Below are 17218 nucleotides of genomic sequence, written 5' to 3' on the forward strand. Positions count from 1 at the left end.
ATAAAGTGCAGTTGCAGTGCTGCAGAAGCGAAAGCATTAGATAATTGTGCATTTCCACACTCCCTGGGGATTTCCACCATCAAACAACTCCCACATCTCCCTAAATCTGCTTCTGAAAGACTGAATGCCCATTTCTCACTTTGCCTCGGTGTCTCTCATTGGCTTTTAATAAATGTGGAAGCTTTAGGTGTCCACCTGGTATTGAGGGCTTCGGTTTGTGTTACTTTAATTATAACAGTCCTGATATCAGCCAAATTTGATTGAGGACTTGTTTTCATTAAACAATTAGATAGACTACAAATAATGTTGTTTGTAATCTTAATACAAATAAGTGCTTGGTAAATGTTTGACATGCAGCTCTATACTGTAGTATGACTAACCAGTCAGATTTTAAAACAGAAGTAAGGAGGAAAAAGGAAGGTAGTTGCTGAAATTCTACTTTTGAAACTGGTTGCAGCACAGTTATTTAGGTTAAGTGCTATAGCTGAGCTTCAGTGGAGGCCTGTGTTTGTGTCATGGCCAATTAAGGCTTTGTGATATAGTGATGTAATTTAGAAATGAATTAGCTGATTTCTGTCTGACTTGCATCCACATTCCAAGTGCCCTCTAACCTAAATCATCCACCTTGTTGAGGTAATGTCCGAAGTGTACTTGAGAGATGTTGCCCTGTGGGCTGTAAACTGGCCCGACCAGTCGTCAGCAGAACCAATGCCCTCAGTTCAAAAAGGTGTAGTTAATGTACTCAAAACAAATCAATATATGTGGGTTTTGAGCATGGGAACATGATTTAGCATTCATTAGAATTTATTAAAACAACATTTTAATCTGTTTAGAGTAAACACAAATAGTCATTTTTCAACTAAAATAAAAATATGAAATTCTAATTTGCAAAAAGAAAATTATGCCTATTTTAGGAGGACCGTCACGATTGTTTTTGTGCATTTAACCCCACAATCCCTATTCCTGTAATACAAAAGAAACTACACTATGTAAAATAGACACCTTGAATTGCAGTAGTTGGTTATGCTTTTGTTTGAATAATTCTGAAGTGCCTCATATTCTAGGCTCAAGAAAACTTCAAATGCATATTTTAGGATCGTTAAGATTATTTTGCATTCTCATATTATTTTCATGACAATTAAGTGCATTTAACCACCCATCCTCATTCCTGTAATATAAATCCTGCATAATATTGTATATAATATATAATATTGAATAAAATATAGATATTTTATATCTATCCTACTTAAATTCAGTGCAACAAAAACAATTAGGGTTTATGAATACTTTACATTTAACATAATCTTTTTTTATTCACATTACAATGGTTGTTTTCAATATTTTGTCTTTACTGTCATTTTATTTATAAAATAAGCTTCTTATTGGATTTTGTTCTGAAATGTACATTTCTTTACAGTTTTTGTGAGCTTCCTCCAAATAATGCACTATTTTTTCACTGTTGCACAAAACTCCAGCCTTCTGTCCCACATGAATTAGAAATGATCACTCCTACAGTTCATTATAATGCACTGTAACCCAATCACAATAGCTCCAAAATGGAAACCGTGTGATGGGCACTTTGCTGCCTCGTGTGGGTGACACTTTTAGACTGATGTTGTCTTCAGGAGGAAATGTCTCATTCTGTCAGTATCCTCCTGATAAGTCTGAGCTGTGATAATTAGGCAAAGTGTGGGGTGCAGGAATAACTAGCACCATGATAGCTGAGACTTCCCTCAAACCTGTGTGAGATGTTGAGGAAGTTCCCTTGCTAAATTGTGGTGAGTTACATGAGCTTTATGCCCATACTTCCTGCATAACAAGGCCTGAAAAAACATGTGTACAGCAGAATACCTGTCATACGCTCTATTGCATGAAGGCTTTCACGTTTATCTCAAGGTCTTGCCTCATTGAAATGTTTGATATTTTGACGTGAGCCCCATGCTTTAATTCTAAAAATGGCAATTTCTTTCCATTGCAACAAAGGTTCTTTATAGTGAAAAAAGGCTCTTTAGAGTATTAAAACGTTCTTCACCCCCAGAAAAACAAGGGTCTTTTAAGAACTGTTCACTGAAAGGTTGTTGTAACCAAAAATGGCAATGAAATCCTATTTGGAATGTATTTAATAATATAGAACTCCTTTAAAAATAAAGGTTCCAAATAAGGGTTTTTGTAGCCATGCAATAGAAGACCAATTTTTGGTTCCTCAAAGAACCTTTCAATGAACAGTTCTTAAAAGACCCTTGTTTTTAGAGTGAAGAACATTTTAATAATCTACAAGAAACTTTTGTTGCAATGGAAAGTTTTCTTGGATGTTAAAAGCTGTTCATGAAACCATCACTGCCAATAAGGAACCTTTATTTTTAAGTGTATTGGGTAATAATAATACATTTAAAATAAAATACGTACGCTCATGTAGATGATACGGTGATACATGTATTTTTCTAATATAATATGAGACTTTATGTGTGTTTTTGGGGAAATCAGACAAACAGCCTAGGTTTCAGAGTTATTTGCAAAAATGTATTGTAGCGTATATCTACATTTCGTATTGGTCGGCTTTTCAGATTTGACATTATAAGCTGATGAAATGTGATTGGCTGCTGACAGCCATGTTTGTTAGTAGTGATATAACATAGTGATAATTAAATATGGATGTAGAATAGATCGTTAATTCAATTCAAAAGCTTTATTGTTACCATTTGCCAAAAGTAGAAACACATCGATTTAATTGATCATACAACTGTGGAGTTATAAGGATTTTGTTTTTTCAGTTGTAGCACCCCCTGTTGGCAGAATTTGACCCAATTTGGCATACATCCTCAGACTGTCCAGTTGTCTATTCATGCCAAATTTCACGAAGTTTGGACTTTGCATTCTGCAGATAGGACAGTTTGTTAAAATGCGCAATGCCAGACCAATTAATTTGAGTATATCTTTTCAACGCTTTGTATCTTTTGTAGGGCTGCACGATATATCGCATGCGATATTTAATGCGCATCTTGTCAGTAAAGCCGGTCCTGTAATCTGATCTTTTCTTATTTTGAGATATCATTCATCTACGTGTGGGATGATTTAAATGGGAAAGTTTAATTCAATGACAAATAAGAGCAGGCTATTCAAAACAGCTACACCTGTGAGTCACAGGCTACAGCCCATGACCATACAAAGCATGGCAGGAAATGAGTGCTTATCAGGCATCGGCTTCTCCTTGTCCATGTAATCAAACTCTTTTGGACATGGAAGACACAACTGATCCTAGATCAGTGCTTTTATTGCAAGCCGATTTATTAAATGTAAAGAATTGGTGTTATTTGTGGGTCAGAACAGAAGGTTAGAGGGCTGAACTGTACTGCTAGATCTGAGACGAGAATGGAGAAGGCTCTTGTCTTATTTTATTAAGGCATAATAGAGAAAAACATTGTCATGTGATGGCTGGCCTCACAGGGATCAGAGACCTTCTGAAGATCTGAAAGCTGCTGGTCTATTTTTATTGTCGGCACGTGAAAATGACGATGCAGCTTTGTGATAGTACATTTATTTTAAGTGTAAACACGCATTTTATAGCTGACCTGTGTTTTGAGTTGCCTTTTAAGTGGTACTTGCTAAACCTTGTTTCACACCGCACGGCAAATTAGCGCATGTATATTTTGCCGCTTATATTACTGTTATTATTAACCGTGTTCAGACACCACCTGGGTTAGCCGAGTGGTGAAACAAACCCCTAACCACATTTCAATGGCCCACAACACACCAACATGACTTTGAAAAAAATCTAGTGTAGTCTTTTAGGTCAATAACATGGTGCATATTTTGTTTGGTCCAAATCTATAACTTTATATAAAAAAGCAATTCTTGCATTACTTGTCTCTTTTATGATGAGCATGTTTATAATTGATTAACTTTTGGTTTTTGCACGGCAAACACAAACACAGCTAACACCGGACTGTACACTACTTCCTTGTTTTCATGTATTGCACTTCCTGTACACTGCAGGATCAGGAGGGCGATGGCGCAATGTGTGTCATTCTTGGCACTTTCTTGAAATTTCTATCATAAAAAGCTGCTCTTAAACATCACGACGTGACATTTTTCTATTTAGTGCATAAGATATATTGGTTATTCTACTTAATGCCAAAGCAACGATTTTTCATCAGATTGTAATAACTTGCTCTACCCTCTAAAACAATGTAATCAATTTATTTAGGTCTGTTGTTTAACGATTTGTCATATAAAAGCCACTTTTCACCACCCAGTCAATTCCTGATGAATAAAATCGAGCTTTATTTTGTTTAATGTCCTGTTTTGCTCAGAAAGGTATCACATTGTGGAAGTAAAATGGTTGTGAACAAATGCCTTGTTCCCTTGCCATCAACCAAGCATGACCCTTTGACCCAATACGATCCAGCTTATGTGCAGCGGGAAATGCTACTTACTTTTTCAGAGTTTGCTCATTCAAAGGTTGTCTTTGGTCTCACATAGATGATTGTACTCACCCATTATAATGATTGATGGAGAAAAAATAACATGGAGACAAGCAACAATGGCTTTTGTCAGAGAGTTCCTTATTTTGTTACCATGAATAATGGCAGCATGCAAAACCAGCTCCTGTGCTTCAGTATGTTGACAAATCAGTGAACAGGCGCTTTTGAATATGTTTAACATACTGTAAATTTTTTAATAAACAGTAGTCGAACATGAAAATTCTGTCATCTTATATTCATCCAAACCTGTATGACGTTCTTTCTTATATGGAACACAAAAGAAGATATTTTGAGGAAAGTCAAAACCTTATGATTTCAAGCTCCATATGACTCTCGTGCAAATTCAGTATCTTCTGAATGGTCGCTTGGTGTGCAGAGCAGAAAAAAATCTTGCCCTCCGCTGTAGCTCTAAAATCTCGTTTTCTCTGAAGCATATTCAAAGAAAGCAATGTGTTCGGTTACATGAAATTTGAAAACTATTTGCTTTTGGTATCAGTGATGTCAAATAAGACAAATGTGTCTGTCTGTATTTAGAAATATATTTCATTGGACTCTCCTGGTCTTCATGCAAGTAAACAACTTTACCAGAAAAGATAGTAAAAAAAAAAACTAGTATAATTTTAACTGCTGTATTTGTCTGTTTGCTTGGTTTTTATTTTAAGTTTATGTAGGCTAACTCTTGTATTATTGCAACTCAGTTTTTATCACGAAGATAGCCTTAGATGCTGACATGGCAATAAAAATAAATAACTGCTACTGTCAGTCATCAGATGTTCCATTTTTCCAAACCCATGAGATTTTCTCTAAGAGGTTTCTGTCTTTCCATTGAAAGTCCACAAAACCAACACTTTGACGCTTCAAAAAGTTCATAAAGACATTGTAAAAGCAATCCATATTAATCTAATGGTTTAAACCATGTCTTCTAAGATACTGTCGCTATATAAAATATGATGAACAGATTTAATTTATTAAAAAATTGGAGTAGGATTTAATTTGAAACAATTTTCACTTAGAAATGTCTTCACAAATAATTACAAAGAAATTGCAAGTAACCCATTGAATTACATGTAAAATATTGACGTAGAAAGTTTATTTTATTTTACTTTACTATTTATTTATTGTACAAACATAATTCATTCTTGCTCATCGAGTAAACGCATTTGAGCTTCCATTTGATTTCGGTCTGTTCCTCATAAAATATGCTTCAGAAAACCTGGAATATGAGTCATGGATTACTTTCATGGTATTTCTATGGTGTTGTTTTGTCCTTTTTGCAGCTTGATAGCCCCTGCTTTGTTTGTATGGAAAAGAGCAGCATGAACATTCCTCAAAACATCTTCATTTGTGTTTCACAGCATTTGGAATGACATAGAATGGGTCAATTTGAACAAACCCTTTAAAACGCGCGTTGAGAGAGTTCTCATTTTGTTATTGCTGGTAGACAGTCATATCCAGCTCATTTTTCCCAAGTTCGTCCTACAGTTTCTGCTCAGGTGAGGTGTTCATCTTGTAATGGAACGCCGTGCTTTCCATCCATCCTGAGGATTGCAGCAAGAGACGTTGTTGACGCTCTAGCAAAATCCCCGGCTTCCTGCCATTCATCATCTTCCTCTCGTTCACCCTCACAGAGCCTCCCTCCCTCCCGTGGGCCAGTGTGGTATCCCAATGATAGTCCCTCCCATTTAAGTGTGTTTCGCCTTTTTGTTTAGGAAAACTAAACGACAATTGTGTGACTACGTTTCGGCATATCTAAACAGCTGATGTATGTAGACGAGTGTGATGCCTTTATGAGGGTTAGCAGAGCTGTTTAATATATTATGAGGTGAATAAATAGCTGTTCTCATTCAGTGTTAATGTTGCAACATTTATGAAAGTAATGCATTGTCATCTAGTGTCGAGGTTTAAGGCATTAACGCTTCTCTGCAGTCCAAATTACACAGGTTTCCTACCGAAGTGCATTTATTTTACAGTTCGTTCAACAGTTAAAAGCCACTCAAAGCACAGAGAGAGAAGAGTTTCTATTTCCGTCTGTGCTATGCTGTGTTATGAGATAAATGGCGTTTTTCCGCTGATGGCGAGAAACCCTGATTGCATGCCTGTGTCATTTTGGCTATAGGGCTCATTTATAAAAAAAAAATTATGCCAGCCATTTGTAAAACCATTCTTGAGTAAATTTTCATGTTAAATTCATAACAGCAAATTATATATATAAAAAAGGCATTTGTGAACAATTTAGGAATAGTATTAGTATACTGAACAGTGTATACTGCCTACTAGGTTTTAAAACTAGTGTGCAATATTTCAAAAGACAAAGAAATTTTTAACTCATTGAATTTAATTGAATGGGTGCCGTCAGAATGAGAGTCCAAACAGCTGAAAAAAACATCACAGTAATCCACACCACTTCAGTCCAGTTATTCGCTGTTTGGACTCTCATTCTGACGGCACCCATTCACTGCAGAGGATCCATTGGTGAGTAAGTGATATAATGCTGAATTTCTCCAAAATATGTTCCTAACTTATCTACATCTTGGATGGCCTGATGGTAACTACATTTTCAGCAAATTTTCATTTTTGGGTGAACTATTATTTTACCTCTTGGCAACCTGATCAAATATTGTGTCAATGAATAGATTTGTAACATTATGGTTGATTTTACAGTTGAATTTGTCGCTCTGGAAATGGAAGGTCAAGTTGAGTGCATTGCATTTTCTGATACTATATTCTGTTTAGTGTGAACTGTTGTATAATTCACATTTTAGCAAATGTAGTACATCAAGTATTCTATGCAGACAAAATATACATACTGCAGAAAAACTACAGTATGTGTAGTATGATAGATTGGTAGTATGCTATTCTGTATATAGTAAAAGTTGTTTCTTCTAACTGGAGGGATGCTTGGGAATGAATCAGGAGTGAAGTATGTGGCAAACACAGCCCAGAGTAAATTACAGGGACTAGATTTAGAGGGCTTGGCCACGCCAGACACACCCCCGTCTCCCCCAGCGCAAATCCCTACCAGTCTGCCAAACTCAGGCACAACAGATGCTGTTTGGTTAACCAGAGCATCATGTCTGAAGCCTCAAACAGGTTCGCCCAATTCGATGAGCTTTCCACTGATGTTTTAGGCTTGTAAAACTCACATCAAATGTCATATGCCCATTTGTTCTATTATTATGCCAATATCCCATTATTCACAAGCATCCAGTATGAAAAAAGAAAGCATGCATTGTCAAAACATGACTCAGCCTGTTGAAAAAACTCAATAGCAGAGGATGGCGCTCTCATTTTTTCCAAACGCTGAGCTCCCTTAAATGATGGTGGGAAAATCCCAAATGCCTAGTTTTTCTCCATTTTTGGCAGCGCTCTAGAGCTACTGCCCCATTTTTTGCTCTCGCCAAGAGTACATGCTATTAAACCAGAGATGCTGTCACTGGAAGTTTTTCAAATATCCTTCCAAAAGCACTTTGCTGACACCATTGAATTTTCTCTGACAAAACAGCAGAGCAATGGACACAACATTATTGGGTGTCGACTTGACTGAAGAGACCAGTAAGATGGCCATGATTTTTTTTCTTCATAACCTGAACACAAAACAAACCATTTCAAATTTAAACGAACAAGCATCATATATAGGTAAAAACATTTTTTTTTAATAATTCTATTAATTTATTCAAAAATTATATTGCATTGCATTTATATTTTAATAATATTTAGTTCTGTCTCCCAACTACTATCACACCAAGAGACCTCTCCCCTCCGTCACCCATTTTCTTGTGACCGTTTCATTTTGTGTTGGCTTAATTCTGTGAAGAATGCCACAGTCATATGACTAGAAAATCCTGTTATTTCTTTTACACTTCATACTCCATCATCAGTACCCACAAACAGTTTTTTTAATACTGTAAAATCAGTTTGCATTGCCAAAGTCCATCAGTATTTGTATATTTTGTAATACCTGCAAAGTCAGACCTTGAAGGTATTATGAAAAACTTCTCACTGCTACTTCATTGATCTTAGTAAATTTGCCAGCTTTTTTTTTTTTGCTGTTTCACCAGATGCCATTCTTCCTTGTCAGCAGTTATGAGCTCGCAGGCCTTCTGTTGGCCCAGTTGTGGAAGTATTTCAAAACGAAGTCGATTTTTACATTTTCTGGAGAACATTTGAGTTTCGTAGACATGCAGAACTCACTGGCCCAAAACAAAGGTGTTGCCAGTGTAACTAACCTGTTCTGAATGGTATTAAGTTTGTAATTATGCAGTTGTTAGGGTGTTCTGGGTAATTTCTAGTTGGTTTCCTCCTGACACAATCAAAAGATCCCATCCCTAAGTCTCTTCAATATTCTGGTCTCTAGATACATCTCTGAATCCCTTTTTAACAATTTATCAACCGCCAGGTGAAAATCATAAATGTCCATAAATCGTGATCATAAATTTGCTTTGTTTTGAAGCATTATTCATATCTATAGTAGTGTTGTCAAAAGCACCGACCACGATACCAGTCGGTACTGAAATAAAAACCCCCCATCCATTTCCCGCTAACATTTGAGCGCTGTTGAGCGTATTCTTAATCGTAGCTGATTGGCACTCAATTGTTTGCAGGAAATGGACATTTTTAAAATTTCAGTACTGACTGGTATCGTGGTCTGTGCTTTTGACAACACTAATCTGTAGAATGAATATGTGTTGAAATCCCTAATCCCTAAGTATGAGTAAAGGGTCATAGACACCAAGGATGAAATCTATAAAGTTTAATTATTTCTCTAATTCCATATCACAACTATAACAATAATGACACAAAAGAAATATATGGTTGGAATCACTTTGAAAGTCATTTTTTTTTCTTGTTGATGAATGAGAAAAATATTGACAGCCAATCAGACTTTAAAGAGTTTGAGCATTTAAAGCGGCAGATGACAAAACTGTAGTGCACTTATAATAAACAAAACGTTTATTAACGTCAAAATCTGTTGGTGTGCATGCTAATATATTTGTCACTCTTCATGTGAACGGTCCATGCACTGTCCTTATGACGCATTTTTTGCCATCAGACGTGTCTACGTGCAGCCCAATTTTTGTGACCGAGTGGATGGTCCACGTACAACAGCGTAGACGCGAGGTTAATGTTGAGACAGAACGAGCTTGAGCTCCTCCATCTGCGGTTGAGTATACTTCGACGCGGCTGTGCACGAGACTAAACCGAATGCAAGAGTGAAGTATACCCGGGCCTTTAGCCGCCTTGCATGTACTTGTCAGCGTGAACGTCTGTTGTTGTTGTGTCTCCAGTAGTTGTTGTTCAGTGTCCTTTGTTGTTCTACTTTGAAACAACAGCCTGGGCCAGTGTTGCCACCTTGTGGACAAACGAAGTACTACAAAAACATTCAAGGCTCATGTGCGAGCTGAGTGTACAGAGTATGTGGAAAATCTGAAAAAATTGTGCACATATCCTATCGTTCACATAAAAACCAACATATACTTTGAAGTGTTTAAGTATACTTTGGATATGTGTTACACCACGGATAACCTGTTGATTGTGTCTGTCCCTCATGTTGCTCTGTTACCGTAGAGGCTTCAGTATATTGACTGCTAAGCATTGTTAGCGCTCTGTTGGCATTCTGGTCTCTGCTGGCGGCCTGAGTTTTGGCTAGCAGGCCTGGGAGACGGGCGGAGAGGGCTATTGTTCTACTGTTCTCCTATGTTTCACCCAAAGATCTCCCCCTTCTTCCTCACCTCACTTCTCATCTGTGAGGAATGAGAACTATGCAGTATCCCGGATGAACCTGGCTCCCACGTCGCTTTGCCCCGTGTTTCTCTCCCGCCCTGTGAGGGAAGCTTTCTTTGCTGAACCAGACTCTTTGACTTTTAATGATTTGATTCAACATGTGACTCACAGCTTGTAATGGTGTTCATGTGAAATGTTTACCTAGCTGGTTAGTTTGTAGATGTTTGGTTATGTCCTCATGATTTTTTAGTGAACCAAAAACATTTACTTTAGGGGGTTTTAGATATTAGATTTTGTTTTCTGGTTGGATGTTCACATACAGCTACTTTCCACAACAGTGCTACACTGAAGTAAGCTAATTTCACAAGTAGTTACAAAGAAACAGCAAGTACCATTGAACTAAAGGGGAAATTTTAATTTTAACATCCAAAGACATAAAACATACGCCAATTGTTTTATTTACAACTTTGGAATTTGTTTTACAGTGTGTCATGTTCTGGGCTGCATTTCCCAACAGCATCGTAAGCCTAGGTACATCGTAGACCCATTGCCGCCAATGGAGATACGATCAACTTACGCTTACAATGCTTTTGGGAAACACAGCCCTGTTTGGTTTCCAAGGGGTTGCTATGTGGTTAATAATCAGAGTTGTTTTAGCAATGCTGTGCTTTAGTCCGTTCACACAGAATGGGTTTTTGCGTGCCACTGCACTGCTTTTTCATAGTTTTTCTATGTAAACGCAAGCTAGACAATGGAAGCCGGTTTCCACCATGGGATAAAAATTTTAAAAAGGTAATTGCGACTTTGACAATTGTTTAATTGGGAATTGTGAGGGGAAAAAATAATAATTGTAAGATAAAATTCACAATTACCTTTTTTATTGTTTATTTTGTGGTGAAAAAAAAGTGAGATATAAACTTGGAATTGTGATAAGTCGTCATAATTACCTTGGCAACACTTTATTTTAGGTTCTCTTAACTAGTTGCTTATTAGCATGCATATAACTAGAATTTTAAACTAGCCATTTATTAGTAGTAATTAAGCATATATTAATGCCTTAATTCTACATGACCTTATTCTCTATCCCTAATCCTACCAATACCTAAATTTAACAACTACCTTACTAACTATTAATAAGCAGCAAATTAGGAATTTATTGAGGGAAAAGTCTATTCTAAAGTGTTGCCAGTACCTTTTGTTTATTTAATGGCAGAAACCAAACTAGACAGACATGTTAACCATTGCACTCACATCTTCATCTTTTGCAGCATCTCACATTTGACACACACGTTAAAAGAAGTTCAACTTTTCAAAAGCAGTCCCCTTCCTGGCATCTCATGTGTCTATGGAACCCCCAAGTCTCTATGGAATAAATCAACAAAAATAAAATCTTGTTTTTACCCTAGTGTTGTTCCCAAAAGAAGATATTTTGGAAAAGATCTCAAGTTCCCGCCCCTCATAGAATGAAAGTCAGTAGGGTAGAATGTTGGACCCCATTGACTTGCATTGTTTCAACTGTTTTTGTCCATACATTCTTCAAAATATCTTCTTTTGTGTTTCACAGAAGACAGAAAGCCACACAGGTTTAGAACAACATGAGGTGAGTTTTTTTTTTATCATTGTTAGTTCAGCAGTATTAGGGGAAATGCAGCTTTCAGTTCAACTTTACAGCGACACAACATCCAAGTCTCTTAACATGTCCAAAAAAAATCACCGATTGAGACAAAATTTTTGTGGTATATGTCTTTGTACGACATATAGCTGTATGTGTTTCCTGAGTGTTGGTTATCTGGTTGCAGTGAATTCATGTTGACATGCTCCAGCGTCAGGGTCAGTTTATAAAGCCGGGCTGACAGAACATCTCAGCGTTCTGGTTTCTGCGCTCTCCCCCACAGACGCTGCAGCTCAGGTAAAAGGCAGGCTGGGTTTGTTGGGATCATATCACTGTCAGCTGGACTGGTTTCAGTTCTCTCCTCTTTATTACCTCCCTACAATATTAAAGGGAAATGGACACCGGTCTGGCCCTCCCCACAGTAACATGAGTTTACAGTTCCTCTTTCTTTTTTGTCTTGCTGTTATCCGTTCTGTTTTGTTTTTGATAGCAAGACCAAGGTTAGAGCTGAGTGCAAACCTGACAGCTGAGAGTTTCACTCGTTTTAGGTAAATTTCACAAAAACAGGACCAGGTCGCATTTGCATTTTGCATAAAGAAAATTAAACCTGACATTATTTTCATGACAGTTAACTTGAGGCACGTTTCACCCACAGATTTTCATTACCACAATGCATGCAAATGCACTGTAAAAAAATGATGTTTGATTATTGGATCTCTTTTGGAGGACTAAAAATATTGATGACTCCTCTTGCACACAGAGGTGTGTACAAATCATTATCCAATCAAATTCTGTCTAGGATTAGCATGCTCCTTCCTGACCATATGAAACAGGAAAGAAAATCATGGGGGTCCTGAAAATAGAAGATGCAATGCAAAATATCGTATGTTTGCATAGACTTTAAATGCGATTTCTTATTTAATTCTTTTAGTTTTCATGTGAAAAAACTGCAAAAACATCAAGAACGCAGAGCAGGAAGTGAATACTCATTAGCTGGTGTTGATTAACTTTCTTGTTTTCTCTCAGTTTTGACAGTATCTGAGGTGTGAATGTAGACTAGATGGATATCAGTCCCTGAACTATCCACACAACAAAGAAAACCTAACAAAGAGCCCATAGTTTGAATCGAAGGACTCTTTTTAAATACATTTTATCCTGCGTATGATAGTGAACAGCGGAAGACCCCAAACCCTCCCTCCCTTCCTCCCTACTGGAGGTCTTTCACTGCCCTCCGGAGAGTATCGGCAGGCAGATTTGGGGAGGTTTGGCGTGTAGGAGTGTCTATGAACCACCAAAACAACTTCAACTCACTTGCATTGTTGAAATACAGAGCGTGCAATTCCTGTCAACTTGATTTCTTGTTTTGGGAGGTGTAGTTCATCCAGCTGTCTTGCTACATTTCAGAGAGAAAGAAATTATTAATTGAATTATAATTCTGGATCAGGTTGCTTTTCTTGAAAATAATCTCACAGATGATTTTCACTAGATGTGTCAGACCCAGCATGTTGCGGCAAATGCAGACATGTTAAAATATCACTGCTGGTTTGATGTTAATTTTACCCGAGGTTGCCTGCCATTGTCAGACCCTTAAAATTGTAATGTGCTATAAGAGTTTTCCTTTACTGTGGGCCTGTATGTGATGTTCTATGTGTTACCTTTTATACAGCCCTGCTTTCCTTTCATCTACTTTTCCATTTGTACTATATTATCTGTTGTTTGCGTTAGTGTCACACAGAGTAAGTCGGCGGCTCTTTCAACAGCGCTAGTTAATTGGAATGTTCTGTTAGCTGTGTTTGTCCAGTCATATCCGGTTACTGACGAGGGGGGCACATCTCAATAATAGATATCATAGACAATGAACCTGGAAAACACACACAACCCTCTCTGTCCTTCATCTCACACCTACACCAACAGCGATGCGATAAACTGCTAACATTATAATTAACAGAGTTGACTACAGGGTTTAAATTATATTGAATGATTTTGATCACAATGCAGCATGTCAAAGCAGAACACTTTGTTAAACTGAAAAAAAAAAGCTCTATACAGCAAGATTGTGAGTGGTGAAGCAATAAAGTAGAACGTTTCCATAACTGACTATTGTGCTAGGACACTTCCATTTTAATCGGTGAAGCTGACTACTATAACGCAGGTGCACAAGTGGGTGACATGCCAAACTAGAATTAGGAAACAATCCAGCTAGCTAACACTGAATGAACCAGTTACATGATTTATTTGTACATTATGGTAATTTCATGCCTAACCGGCAACTTAAACCCAAAAATTTAAATTCTGTCATGTATGCTCACCCTCAAGTTGTTCCAAACCTTACTTTGTTCTGCTGAACACAAAAGAAGATTTTTTAAAGTGGGGTATGTAATTCGGGGCCGAGTACCAAAACAAACTTGTAGCCAATCAGCAGTAAGGGGAGTGTCTACGCATGATGTGGAGGAGAGAGCGTTCAGTGCACAGGATGGACATTAGCCGAGCAGAGCGACAAAAGAAAGATAAAGATGGTGGATAAAAAACTAAAGAGGAAACCGTCTGCGGAACGATAAGGCAAGAAGTAGGACCCGTGTAAATATCAGATCAGCTTTCCAGCGCTGGAGAGAACTCCAGGAGCGGAAGGCCTGCTATCGGACGCCGAGGTTTCTTCCCGATAGGTGAATAACGCGCCATGCCGCAACAGCTAAAGTCTGCCTACACTGGACGCGATAAAGCGATCGTTGAAAATAATTAGAAATTTGTGTCAGTACGTCATAAATAGAATGCGGCAGCAGGTTTCTGTTGGGGATTTGTCGCACCACTCGCGTCTGGTGTATACATGGTGTAACATTGGTTTTGCTTTGTTTCACAGAACTAATCGTTGCCTGGGTTGCGTACGTATGTGTGGGGCGGGGCTATCAAAATAGAGGCAAGACCCTTTTGGGGTAGGGGCGTGTTTGTTTTGTTGATTTCAAATATCAACATTGGCTACCAGAAATCGCTTACCCCACCTTTAAAGAATGCTGGTATTCAAAAGTTGGGTGAATTATCCTTTAACTGCATCGTCGCACACCTCCAATTTGAACACTGCAATTTAGAACAAAGCAATTCAAGCTCATAATGTCAAATTCGAAGGCTTTAATTATAATAATCAAAGTTATAATCTGCAATTTGTCAAATAATGTTGACATGGTTTACTATGGGGGAAACACATCCCACTGTAGTTAACCATTTATTTATATGGGTAAGATTAAGATAAATATTGAATCAATTTATCCCCAAAAAGACTTAGTGAATAAATAGTAAACCGGATGAGTCGCCGGGGCCTCTTCAAACACTGTTGCTGAATTCAGAACAGCATACTACTCTTTGAGGCCGTTCACAAATAATGTGTTGAATTCCACTGCTGCTTTTCAATTGTTTTTCTACTGTATGTAAACATGCACTACACGGACACATTTGACCGTTGCGCTTGCGTCTCGCATCTTTTGCTGTGTCTCCCGTACTTGACACAGAGCTCTAAAAATGTGCCACTGAAATTAAAAGTAGTTCTTAAAAAATGTAAGTGGATTTATTCAATCTCATCATGCACCTCAATAACAAGCGTAGCATCAATGTACACTGAACTGCTAGTCAATAGAGAACCATGCACTGAATGATTCCCATGTGTAGCCAGAAGATCCGCAGCACTTTAAGTGGAGTAATGTGAATGAGGGTGTAGGAGGCTCTGTTTTTTAAATTCCATTACTGTCTCGCGCTTTTAAATGCAAAAACGCATCGAAAAATTGCATTGAATCAGCCACTATTTCAGTGATATCCACCTTATTTTTTAATGTATATGTGATTGCAGCCCTTTTTAATTTGTCAGTCACTTTGTTATTCTTAGTTATTTACTTGTCCACCTTATTTTTAGGGTATGTTTACAAAATGACACTTTTTTACTAAGATCGTAAAAGTTTTTCCTTTTGTGTTTTTTAAGTGTGTCACTTATAACTTTTTCCATTCATGCATTCGCAAAATTGACTAAAACTGTGTTATGCATGCCAGGCCAATATCTGGCGACGTATATCTCCACTACTTTCCTTTTTTTGTTTTTAGTCTCTTCTACTTCAAGTTATTTACAAAAACAGTGTGTTATGCTGCTTTAAATTGCAAACTGATATTTGTTATCATATTATTTTAATTTACTATCATAATCATAAACACACTGGTTTTGCAGCGCAAAGGTTTACTTATTTATCTGCAGCTTCTAAAGAAATTTGCACTTATTTATCTGAAGCGGCTAAAGAATTGGAAGTAGCGCAGATTCACAAATATGTTGGATAGAGAAATGATAGAAATAAGAGTAGTATGCTGTTGTGAGTTCACGCATCGTTTATCGTGTAAACGCGATTGGTGAGGTGAGAAACTACGCAGTTTAGTTGATTTAATGGCGGGCAGGTCGTTGGCTGTAGTTTGTCGCGTCGCTCGTTTGCAGCGACTGAATATAAAACCACAGGACAGCTGTTCCCCGCTGTTTCTAGGGAGACTGCTCATCAACCTGTTGCTCTCTGTCTTTTCTTCTGTCTCTTTCCTGTTATGATGCTCGCACCCTCTCAACAGCGGTATGAGGTTACAGTTTACGACGTTCACTTGTTTGCTTTCGGTTAATAAGTGCGCACACACATTTCTTTTTCTCCTTTCTGTCCACGCACACCAAGTATAGGTCTCTGCAGCAAAGTAATGGGAGTTACCAGATCGGGGCGTTTTTAGACCATGTGTCCTGATTGGCTGACGTCATAGTGATGGTAGGTTTAGGGGTGGGGTTAGGTAAGGGGGATCATTTTGTTTGTATGATTGAGAAACTCCCAGCAGTTTGAAAACACCCACAAATTCAGAAACGCCCTCTTTTACTCTGCAGAGACCTCAATCTCACGCACACAGACAGCGTCCCGTTTTATAATAGTGCATGCATTCCTGTCTCTCTCACACACACACACGCCCATGAAACACCCTCCTCGTCCTCCTCCTCCTCCTCCCTCGGTTCATCTTCCCTTCTGTCCTTCTGTCTGTGTCTCTCGAACCCTCGCGGTTCTCTTGAGCTCCGTCTGTTTCACTCTTCCCTTCATCCCACATGCACTTCTCTCACTCTCCTCCTCCTTATGCTGTCTCTTTCTCTCTTTCTGTCTGTCTCTTTAATTCTGTCTCTCGTCTCTAATGAACACAGGAATACTCTGACATGCTGGAGATGAGTTTAAGGTACAGTTTTGCTTGTGTTGTTGTTATTTTGCTGGCAAACTCTCACATTTAGACAGACTTTGAATAGTCATAGAGGAAAAATAGCATTTGTTGTGTGGAATTATGTCTAAATGTCATAAACACGTCATTATACATGATCAGTTTGCTTTGGAGAATGATTTATGTTTATCAGAAATACTCT

The 17218-nt window shown here is 37.9% G+C and overlaps 1 protein-coding gene across 8 annotated transcripts in view; it reads left to right on the top strand.

The window, feature by feature from the left end:
- The window catches only part of LOC306863854 (polypyrimidine tract-binding protein 3-like), a 62222-nt gene that overhangs the window by 2149 nt on the left and 42855 nt on the right, over positions 1–17218 (top strand). For 3 of the 8 annotated variants that reach the window (XM_079407411.1, XM_079407407.1, XM_079407412.1), the window contains exon 2: positions 11767–11802. The exons of 3 other annotated variants lie outside the window; for them this stretch is intronic. The gene's annotated coding sequence lies outside the window, so the exon portion shown is untranslated. Of the gene's footprint in view, positions 1–11766; positions 11803–12001; positions 12112–16837; positions 17038–17218 lie in introns of those variants that run through there. 2 more of the 8 variants (XM_079407408.1, XM_079407409.1) reach the window with 2 other exon arrangements.

This window comes from Barbus barbus (assembly GCF_936440315.1).
Source record: "Barbus barbus genome assembly, chromosome: 45".
Taxonomy (NCBI): domain Eukaryota; kingdom Metazoa; phylum Chordata; class Actinopteri; order Cypriniformes; family Cyprinidae; genus Barbus; species Barbus barbus.